Source organism: Mesocricetus auratus, unplaced genomic scaffold, assembly GCF_017639785.1.
Source record: "Mesocricetus auratus isolate SY011 unplaced genomic scaffold, BCM_Maur_2.0 Super-Scaffold_100020, whole genome shotgun sequence".
Classification (NCBI taxonomy): domain Eukaryota; kingdom Metazoa; phylum Chordata; class Mammalia; order Rodentia; family Cricetidae; genus Mesocricetus; species Mesocricetus auratus.
The window spans coordinates 34,074,126-34,094,442 of NW_024429201.1; the positions used below are offsets into that span (position 1 = coordinate 34,074,126).

Sequence of the window (20,317 nt, forward strand, 5' to 3'; positions counted from 1 at the left end):
TTAACTGATATTTACACTTCTTTTGACTTAAATGTGCATGCCTTAGGAATATTTCAGATTTCAAAAAAAATCACCTTATAATAAGGTCACTGTAGAGATTATCTTGACTCATGCTCAGATATGGTACCTCTTTCAACACACACAAATAAAACAAAATGTCAGAAGTTTGATGTGTAATAGAAAAAAGAAAATTTGGGACATGTTGTAGCAAGAGCAGTGGAACAGCAAAAAATAAAATGAAAATAACATTGAAATGTATTTTTATTGATCGATAAGTTATGTAACATTAGTGTGATACAAAGCAAGTTTGATATGACAATGGCAAACACATAATTTTAATATTGTTTATTTTCCTTAGGTGTTAGAGTTAACATATTTACATAAACGACCAAGATGTAGGCAAAAACTTGAGTAACTTGACTCCATTGAGGGCTTTGAGTAAACAATAGGTTTCCCCAGCAAACATCTTATTGCCTTAATTGAACCTCCTTGAGAAAGAAAACCACACACTTTGTAATGTAAATGTTAATTGTAGTAGACAATGGTTCTAGGTAAATAGCACCCCTGGACTTGGGGCAAATGAAAGAAACACAGGCACTTTACAATGAGAGCTTGTTTGCACAAACAGTGCTTCAAAGGTAAACAAACACGGGTCTTCTCAACAGTCACTACAGTAGTAAAACTTTGGCACGTGTTCAGCAGCCAAATAGAGAATTTGTGTTATTAAAGTCTCTCAGCATTTTTTATGTGAAGCTAACAGTGGCTTTCCAGGCCTTCCCAGTCTCAACCTTATAAGAAGTTGAAGTGATAAAGAAAAATGCACTGTATATCCCTGCAGAAAAAATGTGTATTTGGGAGTGTCAGTAATTTAGGCTTTGTGGAAGATAACGGGCAATTTTGGACAATTTTTTATTGCAATGGTTGTGTTTATGTGCAAATGCCCACACAAATGTTTGCCTGATAGCATGGAACAAAATGTAAGGAATTTCAGAAAAGCCTTACAATGGATTTCTCCAAAACCTCAAAGTTTATGCTAGGACTAGATACTTTTAGATAAAAGAAGAAAAAGAAGAAGGTGTAGCACACATCCTGCGGAGACTATCCTAAAAACAAGTTTTAAACACATTGTGATTTTAACCAACTTTCTACTGATGACTTTATAGCTTTATTTCCAGAATGCAGATTAGCATAAGTAGGCCAAGTTCCTGTGTCACATAAAGAAGTAAACAGCCCTATGAACTAAGCTGGAATGAGTGTTACCACGCACGACTTTAAAATATAGCACAGCCAAAACAAAAGCCAAAAGGTGATCAAAAAGCCCTACCCTTCGGCTGAGAGTTTCTCGGAGGGATGCCCTTGACATCCCTTTCCACTTGCTTTCCTTAAATAATGAAATTTTCAACCAAAGAAGAAAGCCAAATTTAATGATGGCCAGGTTAAACAGTGGCTTAAAAATTAACAGAAACAGTACGCGGTAGCTACCAACCAGTTGGTGTTGCCATTTGGGAGGCTGCAGATGGCTGTGGGTGGGAAAAGCCTTTACTTTCTTAAGCGATGGAGATGAGTATGGTGTGTGTGCTTGATGGTTTTTTTCATGCCCCTGCCCCCCAACAGGGCTGTCTGTCATAGGCTGCGGGCCAGGCTTCACCACTTGCCCCCGAGCGTGGGAATCGGAGCGTCCTGCGGTTCACATCTCCCGCTTTCCGTTCAGCGGAATCAATTAGGCAAGACAGACCCTCGGGTTCCCCACCCCCTTTCCATTTTTGTCAGGTCTATATACGTCCTAATTATTTCAGTTTGGGATGCCAGAGCTGTTTCCTGGATAGACCTGATCATCCTTAAACAAAAAGAGAGGAGGCGCACACGTGGGTTGTGGCGTAAATGTCACTTTCATTTCCAATGCTAGGCACAGAGTAAGACAGAACATTTTTTTAACACTTTGACAAGAGGGGAGGCGATCTCGTCTCCATCATGTCTTTCTGCTTCAGTAACTTCCTCAAGGAAACCCTCTTGGAACAGAGAAGCATCTGTCCTTGTATTTTGAATAGAAGAATAAAAATCAGACGCCCCCCCCCATTTTCCCTGCTAGCTCTAAGTCCTCGGGAGATATAAATTATTAACCTTCCAAAATAAGCTTTACTGAAAGTCTAACTTCATAGAATTTAATGTACAGCCTCCAAATACAGAGAAAGTTTCCAAGCACAAGCTTCAAACTTGAGGGAGGGACCTCAGAAGGGAACTGCCCAAATCTACATAATTATGGAATCATTTTTAAACGAGGTATCAGGCATCACTAAAACAGCTTTCTAAGAAAAACATTTCTCATATGCAAACGTTTGCTCCAAAATAGAACAATATAGGCAGTCCATGCATCTTCACCCATAAAAGCCACACAATTCTCCTCTCCAGTTGTACAGCCCCTCTCAAAACCTGGCCCCTTTAGATGTCATTATGTGTGTCACTAAATTCCCTTGCATCCCACTGTTAATCATAAGAAAAAAAGTTAGATTCAATAAGCATTCCTGACCTTTCTGGCCTTTACTGTCTCTTGGATGTAGGCTTTCATTCTGGGCCGCTCCTCGGTGATCTTGAAGGAGTTTTTACTTTCGGTTATCTAGCTTTATGAAGACCAATACACTCATACAGCTAGATAACCAAAGATAACAACTCGCTTCCCTCACAGGAAGTCTTCCTCTGGCTGCACTCCAGATCCGGCTCCACTCTGGGATCTACACAAGTGTAGTCCTCCAGGATATTTGCCGAGTTTAAGAATTCCTCTTTTCATGCAAACATGACCTGGTTTCTGTCTGAGTGAGTGCGGCTAAAACATCCAAATAAGATCTGTTGCGTTCAGAGTTTATTCCAAACTTTTTTCCCCTTCCAGGAAGTAATCTCCAGCAGCGTTAGCCAACAATTCATCTATTAATATCAGAAAATGAGAACCAGCGACTAAGGTGCAGCAAGCTGTTCCTCTGAGCTGCAGCGTCCGTCCCTTCACCGGCCTCTATTTGCATTGTAAATTGCTTCGTTCTCACGTTAAGATTCTTTAGCCTTCCTCTACTGAGACGTTTAAAGCCTTGGCAGTTTCCAGAGCTGGTTAGAGAGGAAGAGAGGGAAAATCCCATTCTATAGAAGTGACAGCTGATTCAAAAATCTGCGCCGGATCGTCATGAGCTTTTTACCAAGTGCTGGCAGCTTGATTGCCCATATCTTGTATGTGAATGTTTTAGGGGGAGATCCTCGATTTCTCAGGACTTCTAGGCTGGGGAGAAGATGCTGTCTTGCGGAGTACTGCCGCCCCCGGTCTGAAAGAAGGAGAAAAGGGCCATCATTGGAGGGGCTTTCACTGCCAAATTGTGGACCAGCCCGGCAAGGTCAAAGGTTTGAGACCGCGGGAGACCAAGGTAATGATGATGTCATGAGAAATCTCAAGTACACGGTTATTGATATGCATCAGTGATCAGCCAACTGCCCCCACCACGCCTGCTGTCAGGAGGAGCAGAGGCTGCGGCGGTGGCTGCAGCAGCGGTGGTGGAGGCGCAGCAGCTCTGCCCTATTTTCTCCATCCACATTTCATCTACCGACTGTTCCTGGAAAAGCAACCCGCGGCCTTTTACCTCCTCGGCGCTAGTGTAGATCGCTCTAATATCCAAAGACTGGAGGAAATCTCTCTCTAAGGACAGATAAAAGCATTTCAGGTCTGGGGAACATCTTTGCCTGCATTTCTCTTCTGGCAGATTGCATAGGCAGGCAGATGGAAGGCACTTTACTATTGCTTAAAGCAGGGCCTAGCTTTCTGGGGCTGGGAATCAGATCTGTATGATTACGCAGTGAGTCGATGTGTGATTACATTGACAATTTGGTTTGGTGTTGTGTCTTTAATGGCTTCACAGATCAGTCATGTTTTGTATCTGTGTGCCATGGTGATAGGGCAACGCATTTTGTTCTGTAAATTCAAACTGATCTAAGCAGACGAGCTTCATCTTTTTTTTTTAATGATTGCATATAAAGGGTATGTGAGTTAGAATGCAGCACAGGTAAACATTGCAGCAATAGTTCCTAATGTTGTACACAACTCTGCTGTGGTAAAAATGCTGAGCCTTTGTCTACTGTTTTAAACATCAGTTTTCATACCCGAAAAAAATGTTCTAGACTTGCTTATAAAATGATGACAAAATTATAGTCTCCTGAAAATGCAAATAAAACATCTGGATGTGAAATGTGGTACCACCTCACCTTCCCTGGCCCCACCCACTCATATTTCTTTTCTATCTAGAAGAAGAATGTAATAAATTAACTATCTCCATTATTGTCTTAGAAGTTTTTAAAGTGTGACTTTAAAATCACTTCCAAGAGTCCTTTTCTTTTCTATCCTTTATAATAGATGATCTGCCTGGCACATCTATTAATATCAAAGCCTCTCAACAAAACACCCATGGTAATCTACATGAGAGACATTTTTCTCCCTGGGTAAACTTTATGAAGTATTATTCAAAATTACGAATTGTTTTTGGTGGTGTTACTATTCTTTAAGTTACATGCTAAAAGAGAATTAATAGTTCTTAATATCCATTGCACACACCACCAGGGTATTCTCAATTCCATAATGTGTCTATTTTCCCCAATGACTAAACAATTTCATATTTGGAATTCACTAATTTGTTCATTTAAGACATGAATGAGAACAGGCTTACTCAAGCACATACAGAGCACACAAATATATACCCTGTAAAAGAGACTGACAAGTTTGTTTTTTTTTAATAGTAGGAAAATCTCCAGTGAAGAGTTTAAACACAATATCACACCAACTAAGATATGGCAGAGTAACAGAGATGCCAATCTGTCCTTGTATTAACTTGTTTACTTTTGTGGTATGCATTCTTTTACTGGCTATATAGAAAAGACTAAGAGATGGAAAGAACTCATCTATATTCCTTATTAAATCATGAACAACAAGCCAGATATAAAATGCACATTTAAACTACAATCCAATTTTAAAAACACATTCTTGGAATTTTTGTTCCATATTTTCACAACATGAACAACTCACTGAGGCACACGCCACTTCTGACATCACCTAAAACCCTGATGAGCTTTGGAGCTTGGAAGATTAAAGAGCACTGTGGCATTGCTTTCCAAGAACTAGCAGCAGAGCAATTAGTGAACTGGCAGGTATTACACAAATCGAACAAATGATCAAATGTACTCAACTCTGTAAGTCAAAGCCCAAGAAATCAAGAATATTTTTAGAATACCGTTTGCTTCGTTTGTTTCTAGGTGTGAGAGAGCAAGCTATATATTTATCTGTGGGTGGGTGTCTATTATCCTCACATTTTTTTGAACTTGAAAATTATTATGACTATATTCCCATACTTAACAATAAGTGCATTTTTAGAAACAGCATCTACAATGAGAGTTAACACATTGAATGTTTGAATGCTTCTGCCATAGGAACTACAGAAGATGCTGTCTGCTCTAAGACTGGTCGCCATGCTTGGTATTAACAACAGATTCATCATGGGAACTCCAATAAGTGAAATGAGCCAAGATGAGGATTATGGGCAGTCTGCTCATTAGTCATGTAGCCAATTAAATATTTTATTTTTCTATCAACCTCTCAGGCTCACGGAAGAAAATGAGATGCACTAAGATTTAACATTGAGTCCCTGATTGTTTGTACTATTGCCGAGGTTTGCAGCATGGCTTATTATATGTATTATTGTATACACCCCACAGTATGCTGCAATTACACAGCTCCAAGGAATCGACAATGGCACGTGTGAAGAGCAGCCCTCGACAACCACACTTTTAAGTCAGGTATTTTTGCTTTTAAAAAGCTGTCTGGATGAGATACAGAGTCAGAGAACTGAAGGATGTCTTCAGTTCAAACAGCCTGCCTGCTTGTTCTCCACTAAATTCTCCTTAGTGCCTGGGAGGCTAGGATGGGGTTGCCATGCTTATTTTGGATGTTGTTATAGGTCCCCAGATTTCTGAAACATGATTCAAACAACCTGGTTCACTTGTGAATACAAAATCTCTGCTGTTTAAAAGTAAAAAGTTATGAATTCCACTATGTTTGGGTCAGAATTATGCTATTTAATTAATTCAAATACATTTGGCTTATTACATCTCTAAATCATATTTACATTAACGTAGAATACATAAAGAACTGGCCTAACACCAACTCTTTTTAAATATTTGACTTGTAAGAATTACAGGTGTACAAACTGTAGTTTATTAATACGGTCACTAACACTATTGTCTCTATGAAAAGCCATTTTTTATAGCAATGTCCATGGTTCAAGTAATGTACTTAACTGGCTTACATTATAATAAAAGTATATTACTCTTTCTTCTGAAAATGAACTTCTTTCTTATAGGCCATTGCATGTTATATTTATATTATGCCTTATGAATATACATATATGTATATACTAATACATATTCACAAAGGCTCCTACAGGAGAAACAACCAAACACACTGAAACTTAGATGTTTCTGGAATTCTATTTGTTGCAAGGGGAAATATGCAATACACTGCAGGCCTGTCCACCAGTAAACAATACACTATTTTGGATTTATAAATAAGTCATATTTTTCAAATAAAAAATTTTAAGTTACCTTTGTTTGATTGAATAGTCTATTCATTTTATGCTTCTTTGAAGTGTCATCTGAAAAATAGGCAATAAAACAAATGACCACAGTTTATATATACTTATGTACATATATCAGAATATATAGATTACATTTAAAATATTACAATTACTGTGATTCCTTAAAATACCAAAAGATTCTATAAAACACCAGTACTGTGTATCTTGGGCCTTAGCACCCACAGGGTTAAATATGCTAATTTGCATTTAAATGGAGACATGCATGATAATGGGAATGCAAAATATGCAGGATCTAGAGGGGTTTGGGAAATTAATTTTTCTTTCTCCTTTTATTTTTAGCTTGGAAAGAAGAGAGACTTAAGAAACATTAGGGATTTGAACCTTGTAACCTGCCATACAAAAGAGAAGAGAGAACCCCACCATGCAAGGATTTTAAGTCTGGAACAAAGTCTTATTTTCTAAATGTTTAAGGGACTGGATTTCCTGGCCTTTCAAACAATGGGAATCCCAGGATAAATGTCTAATCCATTAGAAAGATGCAAATAGTTTACTGTAAGGCCACACAGCTCAGTGAGATGTGCATTCATATCTAAGGCTCCTGATTGGCTCTTTCCTTCAGTAAATCAATGAATAATGTAAACCCTGATTGCTGCAAAGTGGTGGATTTTTATACCCTTCCCCCATCCCCACCCCCACAACCCAATATTAGGAAGCCTTACATACTCCCGAAAATAGGTTGGGTTTTTTAAAATGATTTTTTGATGCTTACTATTATTTAGGACTGGAGGGGTGGAGCTGTTGTTTTTACAAAATGAAAGTACTGCACAGGTTCAATTATGCTGACTACAGTGGTTCTTTCTTGCCATCGCCCTAGTTACTGGTACCAAGGTGTAAATAGAGGTGGTGGACAGGTGCGGGCACCGAGAGAGGAAGAAAAAGGTCTGACTTCATCCTTGTGGGCCCAAAGCAGCCACAGCTCTAAACCCCCACCCCCACCCCACGGCCGTGGCCGTGACTTGACAGGGCTTAGGGTCTAACTTCTGATCAATAACACTCAATTGCCCTGACCCCTTCAGACAGTACTCCATTCAAGCACCGCCGGCACATTTGCAAGAGAAAAACGCCGCAGACCCTAATGCAAAAATACATTGCTATGGTTCTCCTCGCCCAGCATTTTCTGCAGATAGTCCCTCACCACCGAAAGAAGGTCTTGCCTTCACTTGAATTTGGGCTCTAAGCAAACGAAGAACAAGCTTTGCTCCAATTCCAGAGGTGTCTGAAGCTGAATAGCTCCAAGGCCCAGTAACTAACCGTGAAGGTTGCGGTTTGGCTAAAGCTAAACTCCGGATAGCTCTGTAAAGTAGCCTCTGCTCTCCAAAATCCAGAAAGCAGAGAAGAGAAAAAAAAAAAAAAATACGAGATGCAGTTACCTAGTGTACAAGTTTTCCACCAGGATATAATCAGACAGTGGCTTCAGTGCCAAGTAACTGAAACTTTGGGGTGATCCAAAATAGGCAAATTATTAAAATAAGAGCCCAGAATTCAAAAACGCAAAGCACGTTGTATTTAGCACTACATGTAAGAGAGGTCCCGCTACCAACACCACAAATTTACATACAAAATTTCTTTCTGCGCGAATTTTTCCTGGCATTTCTCTGCGTTTAGGGGTCAGTCCGAAGGATAATTAACCGTCCTGGCTCGGACAACTCACTAGATCAACAGGTCTGGCTTTGGAGATACACAATCAATTAGTTGAAGCAAAGCCCCGGACTGGCCCTCGGAGCGGCCCTTGCCCGGCTCTTGGTGTGGGTACCGGACAACTACCAGCACTTGCGGGCCTGGCGCAGCCTTGCAGAGCTTGCAAGCCTTCACGCACTCAATATACTCACTTGATGTCCCTGCGCCAGGCAGTGTTGTCCCCCAAATCCAGCCGAACCGAAATCGAAGCTCCGGGTAGAAGACAAGATCCAGTCACAGCAGAACGTGGAACAGCACACGAACAGGCTCCTTTAGGCGTCTCCAAAAAAGAAGGGAAAAATAATTTTTTTTCCAGATCAGTCTTCTCTTAGTACATTTAAAACTGCCGCTCAATTCCGCTTGGTGGGCAATTCTTCCTTGATTGTGTCTAAAATAGTTTGCACTGCCCTTCTCTTCTGAGGGAGAGAGAAGGGCGCAAAAGACCAAAGAGGGGGAAAAAGCCAACTTTCCCCCCACTCAAGCACTTGCTCCCTGAGCCTCGGAGAGCAGAGTGAAGTGGTGTGTGCTAGGCTCGGCAAGTTTTTGGGGGGGCTGTCCAAGGTCTAGTCCAGCCCCCTCTGCCGAGGAGGACGTGCTCTGAAACTCAACCGATTTCCCCACTGCTTTTGTTACTGATGAACTGAGGCCCCATTGTTCATCCATTGCCACGGTCTTTTTCAGTCCCCACACTACGTTCTGCGTTGCCAGAGATAATGAATTTGCACCCAAACCTCTCATAGTCCCCTCCTGACAGACGGAACAAATTAGAAATGTCTCGTCTGAAGGAGGGCAATGGCTACATTTTCCTATTGTAGGTTGCAAAGCACACATTTCTTTGGAAACTTATTTTGCCTTTCCTACCTTTTATTTCTTCTTTTTTCTCTTTCCCCCAGCTTTTCTCCTCTTAATTTCTTAGACACATTTTAAAAAGAATCTCCCTGTCTTGTTTTCCCTGTGCACCATTTTTATTAACTTGTGGGCATTTCTGGTTCCTTTCCTCCTTTCCTTTCCTTTCTTTCGGGGTTCCCTTTTGCAATTTTATTTACAAACTTGGAGGATGACCTTTTGACTTACATAGTTTCTTTTTTTTTTTTCAAGAAAGGTCTTTTGGTTCAAGCCCCCTTCCCCCTTCTGATTGTTAGTGTGTTCGCTAAAGACAAGGAATACATTATGAGGATTTTTCTTCTCTAAACTCCAGTTTTATTCAAAGGGTACCAGGCAAGCGTGATAATGGTTGCGAAGGAAGAAAAGGTGTGTGTGTGTGTGTGTGTGTGTGTGTGTGTGTGTGTGTGTGTGCGTGCGCGCGCGCATGCCAGAGAGGCTGAGATGCAGGAGGAGGGGCTGGGGTGTGTAGAGGGAAAGGTGGGAGCTTCCAGGGAAGGTGGGTTTCCTGCAGTACCAGCAGGAGGCGGTCAGGGGTGCGGGCGCATGGGAGGAGGGGGAGGCGGTGCAGGAATCTGTCCCGGTGAGGGCAGTCTGCTCCCTTGGGCCTATTTGCTCGACCGGAGCTGGAGGCAGCCTTGGCGGGGGATACCTAGGAGCCCCGGGGCGGTAGTTGGAGGCTGCACGACCCAGGGCGAGGAGTGCGTGGTGCTCTGTAAAAATTCGACGGCCGCCCGTCTGTAAATGTGGCCGGGGAAGGAGTAGAGGCTGTCCTGAGAGCTGCGGGTGCCCGGCCCCGCCGCCGGCCCCCAGCTTTCCCGCCAAATGCAGCCTGAGGACAGTCAGCCAAGCTTGTCCTTGGCGGGAGGGTCCCCGCCCGCCGCGCGCGCACGCAGCCTCCGCGCACACGCACGGCCCCGCGCACACGCACACGCTCCCCTCTCAGGCACGCGGCCGAGTGGCCGCCAGCAGGTCAGGAAAACAAAGCTGGGCTGCGAGGCGGAATCAGAAAAGGCAGCCTTGGGAAGCTGACACCGCGGCCTCTAGCGCCTCTTCCTAGCCTGCTGGCAGGTTTGTGCCCTTAGCTCAGCTGGGATCGAGGACCAAACCCTCGCGGCTCGGAGGCGAGTGTGCCCTGGGAGGTGCCAGCGGTCCCCGCCCGGTGCGCGGGCACACGCGAGCCCAGCCTGAAGACCTCGCGATCTCCCAGGGCCGCTGCCTCCACGCAGAAGCAGCTGAGCTCTTAGAAGAACACACCAGGCCTAATCCAAGCTGCAACCAAGAGGATGGTTCCCACCTCAAGTCCCCTTCTTCAGACAATGCGATCGCAAGGGCCTGGCTGTCCAGGGGAAGGCCTTTTAGGCTTATCTCTTCTAAGTGGGGAACTCGAGCCCCAGCCCCGCAGCCTTAGCGGGACAACTGGCCAGCTAAGTCACCAGACTTGGCCATGCAAAGACTGGTTGGTCTCTGTCCCAAGTCGTCTCTCTGTGCTCACCAGTCTAAGCACCCTCCAACACACACGCGCGCGCGCGCACGCGCACACACAGGCACACACACACACACACACACACACACACGAGCGCGCGTATGCACGCATGTCATTCCCACTACAGCAAAATGCTCGCTCCTGGCATTGTTGTCAATGAAGCTAACACGCACAATCTGTTGACAGGTAAACAGGTACCAAAAAGAGAAACCCTCACCATTTGCCTGAGCAATTTACCTCTCCCTACTGGGAACATGTGTAGCAGATCGTGTTTTAGGAACACCTTCCTGGCATCTGTTGTCTCCCTCTCCTCTTCTGGTGGAGAGGGAAAAAAATAACCATGTTCCATTCTCAATCTTCTTTCTGACAAGCGACCCGAGCGTTGTTCTAAAACAACTTGGGATTCCTTCTGTTTGTTATCTGTTGGTTTTGGTTTGCTGTTTTAGGTGTGTGCGTCTGTTTGTTTGTTTCTTTCTTTTTCCTGGGGAAAGACAAGAACTTGTGTTTGGTGGGGCTGGAGGTGCAGAAATAGAGTCTGCGTACGCGGCGGGAAGAGTGGCGAGGCTGGCAACCGCCGCGGGCAGAAACGAGGCAGTGGCTTGTCCTCCCCTGGGACTGGCAAGGGCGCCCTTGGCACCTCGGGCTCGGGCTCGGCCACCGAGAGATACAGCTACACAGGCTTTCGGGCTCCACCGGCTGCCGCTCCGTGTTTTCCCCCATCCCGGCTTCACGTTCAAGGTTTAGCTGCGAGGTCACGTCCATTGACGTCAGCTCCCTGTCTCCCTCTACGTCCGGCTACATTTACATACATCAAGGAAATTAGGGCATTAAAAAATATGCAAATCCTGCGCGAAGAGGAGAGGGTGCATTCCTGGAGCGATCGCCTTTTATTGAAGCTTTTAATTAAAGGGGCCAGTTGGCTAGCCCCTGAAACAACCGCCAAAATCCCCCAAAAGAGAAAAATAAACGCTGTAGCCTTCGGGAACGGTTGTTTCGGCTCCTGTTCTGTGGGCGGCTGAGGACCGCCGCTGCCCTGCTCCGAGAACAGGTTAGAGGAGGCAGCTCCGGCCCATGCATAATCAGGGCTCCGCGGCGCCTCCATACTTTCCTCCTCCTCCTCCTCCTCCTCCTCCTCCACCTTTCCTCGTCCTCTTCCTCCTCCTCCTGCTCCAGCTCCCCTTGGGTCCAGCGTGTAGTATTTTTAATACTGATGCATATGTAAAGATATATTTGCATTTTTAAAAAATTCCTTGAAAATTTCTGGTTCTACGGTTTTTGTTATTTCCCCTCCCCCTCCTTTTTTTCTTCCTGTTTTATATGTCTATCTGCCTCTGTTGTCCTTTCTGTCAGTCTTTTTTTTTTTGCTAATGTCTGCTGCTATCTCTAGCTAGATTATGTTCACAGTTGCCTCCCTTCTTTTGTTTACTTAAGATTAGAAATATGCATATGTATTAGAAATATGTTATGTATACAATGCCAACTGGAGAATATCCTAGTTTGATCATAAAAGAACACGTTTATTTATTTTTCTTTCTTTACGTACCCCTCCCTTGACTATAATGCCTACCGTTCTGAGGCTCAAAGTTTGATTCTCTGATTAAGTTCCTATTAGTAGAAACACAGGTTGGAGCCAATACATTTGAGAAAAGTACTCGTGAGTGAAGGGATCCCAGATCACTAAAGAACTGTGCTGATTAACTGAGGGAATGTGGTATTCACCACCCATTGCTTGCTAGCATTTCTTGCAAAAAAGAAAATCTATTTTGAAATGTGTAGACACAGCAATGGACAGCCTTCTGCAAGGAAGACATTTTTAACCATGTTGTATGTTGTATCGTGTCTGCTGCATTTAAAATGTACTGAGCTTTATTTTATCTCAATCTGGATGGAAACACGTTATCTTGATTGAAAAGCATCCTTAATTCCATACTTTGAAGTGAAAACACACAAACAAAACAGCTAACTCTATTAACCCAGTTGATGTCCCTTAAAATATACAGGCCTTGAGTTGGATTTCAAGCTATACTAATCCTGTTTATACGATAGAATTTTTCCTTCTTGGCAGTATGGCTACTCAGCACAATGACTATTGAATATATGTATATTTAAATTATATATTAACATCCCCTAATACTATCGTGCAAAAAAAGGACCCAATCCATAATCGCATAACCACAAGGAACAGAAAATGTGCACACATGCAGCGTTTTCAATTAAACAAGTCCGAGTACATGCACAGGTAATTAGTTTTCTTATGAATGACTTACCTGCACAGATACTCAAGGCAGGACTCAGCCCTCCCCAATGGCCTTTGTGTATAAATATTCACATTCATCCCCTGGCTTCTCAAGCCTACATATGCCATCTTTCATGTTGCACTCTCTAGCATCCATTTTCAGTACCCTTAATTCTTATGGCATTTTCCAGCCTTACCTCTGGCTACAGTTTTTCCAAGCTTACATGAAAGTGCTCATATGCTATGTCACCCAATAAAAAGTGGTCAGATGGCTATGCGTAAAACATTAAAAAATGGAAACACATCCATCCACCAGGTTCACCCTTACCTTGCCATATATAGCAAGTTTCCTGAGGTAAAATTTCAGCACATTTTATGAATAATTGCAGAATTCCATAACTGGTTACAGAATTCCGGTTGGGGTGGGGGGGCACCGGGCCGAATGAATCAATTCAGCAGGCTGAATGTCTGAGTTTGACTGCAATTCAATTGTGTGTGGCTGTTTATTCATGCCTGGACACCAGCACATACCTGCCCGCTTTTATGCAGGAGCAGGACAAACACACTGGCCACGTTGCAGGGCAGTGTCGGTGCCTGTATTTAGGTGGAAGTAGCAGGGACTGTGGAGTGTCTCGCTGTCCGAACATGCATGTGGGTACAGATGCATGTGCACGCGCTCTGTGTGACAAGGGACAGAGAGAGGTACACCTCTTATCTCTGATCTCTCTGTAATCTTTTCTGTTTCTAATCTCCCTCATTGACTTCACCATCGCTGCGGTGTGCGCGCTGTGGCTTACCCCGAGGGCCCGTGGCTTGGTGGCTTCCTGGCTTGATGGGTGTTGCAGTAGAGGGTGCCTAGCGCCGCTGTCGCCGCTGCCGCGGGTCCGGGTGCTCTGTCCCAGCACGGCAGCAGAGCGCGCGGTGTCGGAGCCCCCTCCCTCCCGCCCTCACCCCCATCCTCTCCTCCCCTCCCCTCTGCGCCTCCCTCTACCCCACCCCCCGCCCCGCATTACCATATGGAGGCCGAGTCCCTGCGAATCACAGCAGCAGCGGGCGGTATTTGAATAAGCCCCGGACCCCAACTCTTTCACCAGCAGAGTGCTCTGCACCTAGGACCAGCCACGTGATCCATAACCCGACAGCGACCGACAGCTCCCTAAAGTCGCATAAGCGCTCCGGGGAGAGGGCCAGATAAGGCTGGTGGGCCTCCCTCTTGCTAGTTTCATATTAACTTGACTGATAGAATCAGACAATAAATTATACAAGAAAGGGGGCGAGCGGGAAAGAGAAAGAAAAGGGACGAGAAAGAGAAGACTGAAAGGGAAGGGCGAGAGGCGCTGTAGAGAGGAGAAGGAAGACAGAGGCAAAAAAAAAAAAAAAAAAGAGCGGAAAATGAGAGAAAGGGTTGAGTGGATCAGGGGGAAAACAGAAAGGGTGAGGCGGGAAGAAACATCCAAATATATGAATTTGAGCATTAGAAGCTAAAAATACCACCTCACTGAACTTCACAACCTACAATTAGACACGTGTTCGTCCTACCCCACCCCCAGAGATAAATCTGCTGTCTCGACCAGAAATGATTATTTAAAATTGTATAGCAGATAGAAGACTTTAAAGGAAGGAGTCAATTTTATGAAACAGCAAAGGGCGTGACATTTAATGAAGATATTTGCCAACTCTGGCTAAAAAGTCAGCCTCTCTTTGAATAGGCAGCCTCTTGCGCTGCCGGTCCTGAGAGGGAAATGCCTCAGCCTAGACATTACAGAAAATTATCCCAATATACTTGGCACTTTAAGTGAGAAGTTTCCCCCTGCCTTCTAGTTTTATATTTGCTATGGTTTTCCACTTTGCGAGTGTTTTACTTTTACACAAAACCCAGCAGTAAGGGTCTCTACAAAATTACAGCCAACTCTTGACCGCAGATATTATTTTTAGACTCGCATTCAATACAAAGCTAATTCCACCTCCCCAGCACCTCTTGCGACTGCCCAAGACTGAATGTAGGGTGTTTCATACCGGCTCCCCCAGCTACCTTCTCCTCCAGAGAAGTGGGGTCCCTATGCAAAGAAACCCGGATCGTAATAAAATCTCCAGCCATCTATAGGATGTAACCATTGTTAAGTGTTTCTCTTGGAATCTGCAAGCCAAATGCCCCCTCCCCCGACACAAAAAGAACGCTTATGGTATACTGAGCCAGAGCCAGGGGCCCGCAGGACGCCAAATAAAGGAGCAGAATTCTCAATACCTAGAATTTTAATACAGATTGCAAAGATGGGCTAGCCCTATCCAACGGATATTAATGCTCAGTAAGCAATGCTTTAGGGAGGGCGGTGGGGGAGACTAGGGTACTTCAGATCTTCCTTTCAGGGCCAGAGCAAAGGTTGGCCAGTGTCTTCACCCGACACTGCGCACAGGCATGTGGGCAAAAACATAGGCAGCTCGTGGTCCAGGCCTAGCGTTCTGCGCGGCCCCACACACCTCCTTCCTTGTCTTTTGAGACAAGGACATGAAAACTCTTTCTGTGACTAAGTCCCGCGAAGCTAGTTTTGAACCTCTTGTTATTTTCAGGCAAAGTAAAACCGTGTCTGAATTCTTCAAATTTGGGGTTTTACCAGGGTGCTCCCCATAGACCCTTGCCACCCTCGGTCTGTGAGGAGAAAGGAGCACGGGTGGCAGATGAAGCAGGTTTTTAGCCTATTCCGTAGGGGCTGCCTTTTGGCCCCTCCAAATTCGCCTCTCCTTTTTCTCTCCATAGATTTTCCCTTAGGCCAACCACTGTCGCTGCGGCCTTGGCCAGGTGAGCCAGGGTAGGGTTTAGGGGGAAACACAATTTGGGAGCGGCCACAACCCTAGAGCTCAGAGGAGTCTGGGAAAGCACCCGGGGCAGAAAACTGAGTGGTGCTAGGGGCCAACGTCGGGCTCCAGGCTTCTGCCAGCAGGGAAACAGCGACACCTACTGGCCCCAGGAGCACCTCGCTTGGGCCGTCGGGGCGGCCCTGACCTGAAGAACCTGAATTCGCTGCACTTGGGGAGCTTCAAGGGCTTTGTTTTTAAGGCTCCTGGGACCTCTATAGCCATTTCTGCACCAGGGAAGGCAGAGCTATAGTTTCTAGGGGGCTCTAGGGGCTGCAGAAGGGGCCTGAGCACACAGGCAACACACATAACCTTCCAGTCAAACACCCTTTCTTCTGGGAACCCTAGGGAGGACCTACCAATGCAGTTGATCACAATCCTTTGGTTTTATGAGCCGCAAACAAATGTCGAAATCCTAATTTACTTGGGCTTATACTACAGTCCTCTTCACCACCACACCTACTTCAGCGCCAATTGAAGACTGTGTCTTTAAAAATGCCTGGCACCTCCTTAGGCCTGTAAATTGGTTGAGCCCTTCTGGATGCTGGATGGCTTTACCTCATTGCACTGCATCCAGAAAACATTTGGTATCTTTCTTTTCTTTAAGGATTATAATCTTATTCATTCCTCAAGCAAAGACAAACTTGAAATGATGGCGATGTTTCTGAGACCTAAATTGCCCCCCACATGACTGCGTGTGTATCAAAGTAGATATGTTAAAGTATATATATGTATATGTGTGTGTATGTATGTATATGTATTTTATATAGTGTGTCTGCATACAATTTGCATATTCTAGATTTTGTCTCGCGAGCCTTTTCTGTAAAAACCAAACAGCCATTTCATATGAAAGCATGTGATGTAAGGTGTCCAGCCTTGAGTGGAGGAGGGAGGGGACCCAGCATCCCCTCTTACCCTACACATTTCCCCTTCTTGTGCCAGGTTCTGAGCAGGCAGGGGCCTCTGAAATCTTACTGTGATTTGGGACTGACCTATCCAAATATTAAGGCAGATTCCTTCCCTTTAACACCGCAGCATTTGAACTAGTTGGAGTCTTTGAGGCTTCAGTTTAAAATGTCGTTTGTTGTCAAACCCCAGGTTGTTTTTTTTAAAAAAAAAACACAATAAATTCGCCTTTTAATTCAAAGGCCATGAGTTCATATTGGAAATTCTTGTTGTTAGCTTTAGAACACTGGTTGGAACCAGGGCCTAACATGTTTAGATCAGAAAAGGGGAGGAGGAGAAATGTTGGTTGGGCTAAATGATTTGTCTTCATTCTTTAGAATTGTAAAAGTTTGCTAATTTCTTTTTTCTTTAAATAACACAGGATGCTCTTAGTATTCCTAAAAGCAGGTTTCGAAACAGTTGTCTTTCTATTTCTTTTTTATTAAAAAAAACTCTCAAAAGTTCAAGAAGACCTAGCTCATTTTTATAATTGCAGTTTTCTTGTTCTAATTTTCCTGCAAGTGGATAGGAGCAGGTTTGGTAATATATGGACTCACGCCTTAGAACAGACCCTTAGTAATTTGTATGATGTGTGAGTAAATTCATATTACTAATTCTGAATAAAAGACAGCACTAGTCTTATATTTTTCTCAATGAGCCTTATAGCTTGTTGTATATTAAAATTTCTCCTTGGAAAATGAAAACCCTCCTAAGAAAGGCAAATGATTGCAGAACAATTAAATTACATGGTGCATGTAAGTAACCAGTTAGAGAAACCCAGTTCATAGGGTTCTTCAGGCAATGAGAGCATCTTGGAAAATGGCAGTGTGGTTTTGTTTTTTTGTTTTGTTTTGTTTTGTTTTCCCCTTTCTGTGTGTGAGTTTTAGAATGTGTCTTATTTGTGACCTCCAAACCAAAACTAGAACGGATTCTTGTTTCATTGTCTTTGGTAGAACTCTAAACATTATTTGGCCTTAATATGAAAAATACAAAAAAAAGTAGAATTCTCCAAAATGGTGAAATTTCTCTGCAGCTACATACCAACCATCCCAACAAGTAAGCATAGTATACCCCGGGCAGAGGAAATTTCCTTGACTTATGACAGAGAATTAGGTCAGCATAATAATTCACCTCCCAAGAAACATGAAAACGTTTGCTCTAAAACATAGATGCCTGTGATTCCAGTGACTTGTGTGGAGCAGGGGTAGAGACAGGGTCCTGCTGTGTTCTGGTGTTTGGTGCATAACTCTGTCTCCACTCTGGGCTTCAGGGGAGAATTAAACAATTGGAAACAGACTGAGCTTCATGGACTACGGGCGCTCTTGCTCTTTGTCGCATCTGCCCGTGCTCTGCTGACACCAGGGAGGGTGTGCTTACTTCTTTCCCTGCTTGCCGAGCAACATGAAGAGAAGGATGCAGGATGAGAATACTGATCAGAAAGGAATGGCACTCTGTGAAAATGAGATAGATGCATTCGAAGGCTGCTGAAATCGCAGCTAGCCGGCTGTCTGGGGAGGGGTCTTTCTGTGTGAGTTCGCAGTCTCAGTGAAGAGAAGGGACTTCCTGAGTTTTGAGTGGCATTCCCTTCAGCTCCAAGGACACCTGTGTGCCTCTAAGAACGTGCGTGTGTGCGTGTGCGTGTGTGTGTGTGTGTGTGTGTGTGTGTGTAGAAAACATTTGATCAAAAATATATTAGTAAAATTCTGCCGTGGTTTCTGTTGGGACTAGGCATCAAGGTCACTAACTGCCCAGAATGACTCAGGGGAGGGGACAGTATTGTTGCTTTTGATGGCATGGACGTGGGGCTTCTTTCATTTCTCTGGCTCTTTACGGTACTTCTTTTGAGTGGGGCGAGGCTGAATCTCCTCCTCCTCCCTTCTTGATCCTGGCAAACAAAACCTCTCTGCCACTTGAACCATCTGCCGCAGGTGTAATAGATGGCAGGGGGCCGACCTAACTACACTCCAGCCTCTTCCAGGTCCTCACCGCTCTGCACCAAACAAATGAGTCCTGTTCTGCCGCTAGGGTGCCGAGGTGGATGGTGGATGCTGGCCCCAGCCTTTGGCAACACTCAGTGCTTAGAAACCAGAGCCAGCTGACAACACGCACAACACACAGGCACGGAGAAAATGCCCAGCCAACGAATGCTCCTTCAGTGCCCTCCCCCGAATCTGCACTCAAATGGAGCATATGCGCATAGCATTTTAAAAGCTCTTCAGATTCCCTCTTAATTCTTGGTAACTTAGAGCTGTCTGACTCATTACTCATAGCCCCCCGAGTGTGTTTGCGTGTAGGGGGCACGCATGAATGTACGTGTGTATTTAAAAACGCTTATTGGTAGGTCAGCAGCAGCTGATCAGTCATAGTGATCCAATAATCTTTTTGACTACATACGAATTTTCGTTAAAGTCATTCCTTTTAAAAGGGAAAATAACAATATTCTGCCTACCTGGGCATCCCAGGTTAGGTTCGAGGGAACGGTAGCACTAGAGAGTGCCCGCCTGGCCAAACTTTCCCTTTTCAGGGTCCCAGAGGCTGACTTTCTTACTTCCTGACGCCAAAGCCTCCCTTGAACGCGGGTTTGTTAGGAGGGGAGCTGCGGGAAGGTCGGCGCTGGAAGGCGCAGCCGTCGTGGATTCCCCAGGCAGGCTGGGAAGCAGCCCTGGGCAAGAGCCCGAGCTAGGAGCTGCGAGGCAGGCTAGGGCACCCACTTGGCCGGGGACACTTAGGGTGTAGTCCTTCTCCGACCCTCACACCAGCCCAGATTTAACCGCTGTTTGACTACCGCGGGTCTCTCAGATTTGGGCGGGGTTTGGAGCCTTCCAAGTGGGAACTCCTCGGGCACCCAGAGTACTCACCTTCAGCGAGGCCTTGGCAAATCTTGGCCCAGAAGCATCAAGTTTCCACTCCCAGATGTACCAGATTCCCTCCTGTCTTCCAGTCTTCGCAGGCCTCTCTCTCTCTCTCTCTCTCTCTCTCTCTCTCTCTCTCTCTCTCTCTCTCTCTCTCTCTCTCTCTCTCTCTCTCTCTCTCTCTCTCTCTCTCTCTCTCTCTCTCTCTCTCTCTCCCTCGTGACTTTTAGAGGCAAAAGCTTGGTTATTCGGAGGAGGCGGAGGGACATGTAAGAGTGGGGGAGGGGAAAGGGAGAGCGGAAAAGAAAGGGAGAGAGGGAGAACAGAGGGTGAGGAGAAAGGGAATCAGAAGATAGTGCGGGCGTTGGTGGAAGAGGAGGAGGAAGAGGTGGAGGGATGGGAGGGGTAGGGTGGAGTAACAGAAGATGGGGTGGGATGTGACCGCCAGGAATAAATTGCTCCCCACCCAGCTGCAGTGCGACGCCCCCAGCGTCTCTGGGGAGCGGGTGCGTCAGCTCCCGACTGGCCTAGGCGGGGCGGTACAAAAGCTCGCACCGCAGGACCCCCTGCGAGGGCTTCATCCCAGTTCTGCCGGCCCCGGAGGCCGCTGCACCGGCCAGCGTCTCGCTCGGGCAAGGTGGCTACTCAGGGCCTTCAAGCATCCGGAACTTTTACTTCGTTCCCGGAGCCTAGTCTGCCTGATTTGTGTCAG

At 45.1% G+C, this 20,317-nt stretch overlaps 2 long non-coding RNA genes across 4 annotated transcripts; one reads left to right on the forward strand and one right to left on the reverse strand.

The window, feature by feature from the left end:
- Positions 1–243: 243 nt before the first annotated feature.
- On the reverse strand, positions 244–19,755 carry LOC106022534. Of its 3 annotated transcripts, none has more exons than XR_005869862.1 (4): positions 19,612–19,755; positions 8,504–8,631; positions 6,622–6,671; positions 244–3,305 (listed from the first exon to the last, which is right to left on the reverse strand). It is a non-coding gene; the product is annotated as an uncharacterized LOC106022534 (long non-coding RNA). The 3 variants fall into 3 exon arrangements; XR_005869863.1 differs by lacking the exon at positions 19,612–19,755 and adding an exon at positions 13,969–16,825; XR_005869864.1 differs by lacking the exon at positions 19,612–19,755 and adding an exon at positions 13,753–13,851.
- Positions 3,279–7,248, forward strand: LOC121133125. Its single transcript, XR_005869865.1, has 3 exons — positions 3,279–3,404; positions 5,737–5,817; positions 6,954–7,248. It is a non-coding gene; the product is annotated as an uncharacterized LOC121133125 (long non-coding RNA).
- Positions 19,756–20,317: the final 562 nt, after the last annotated feature.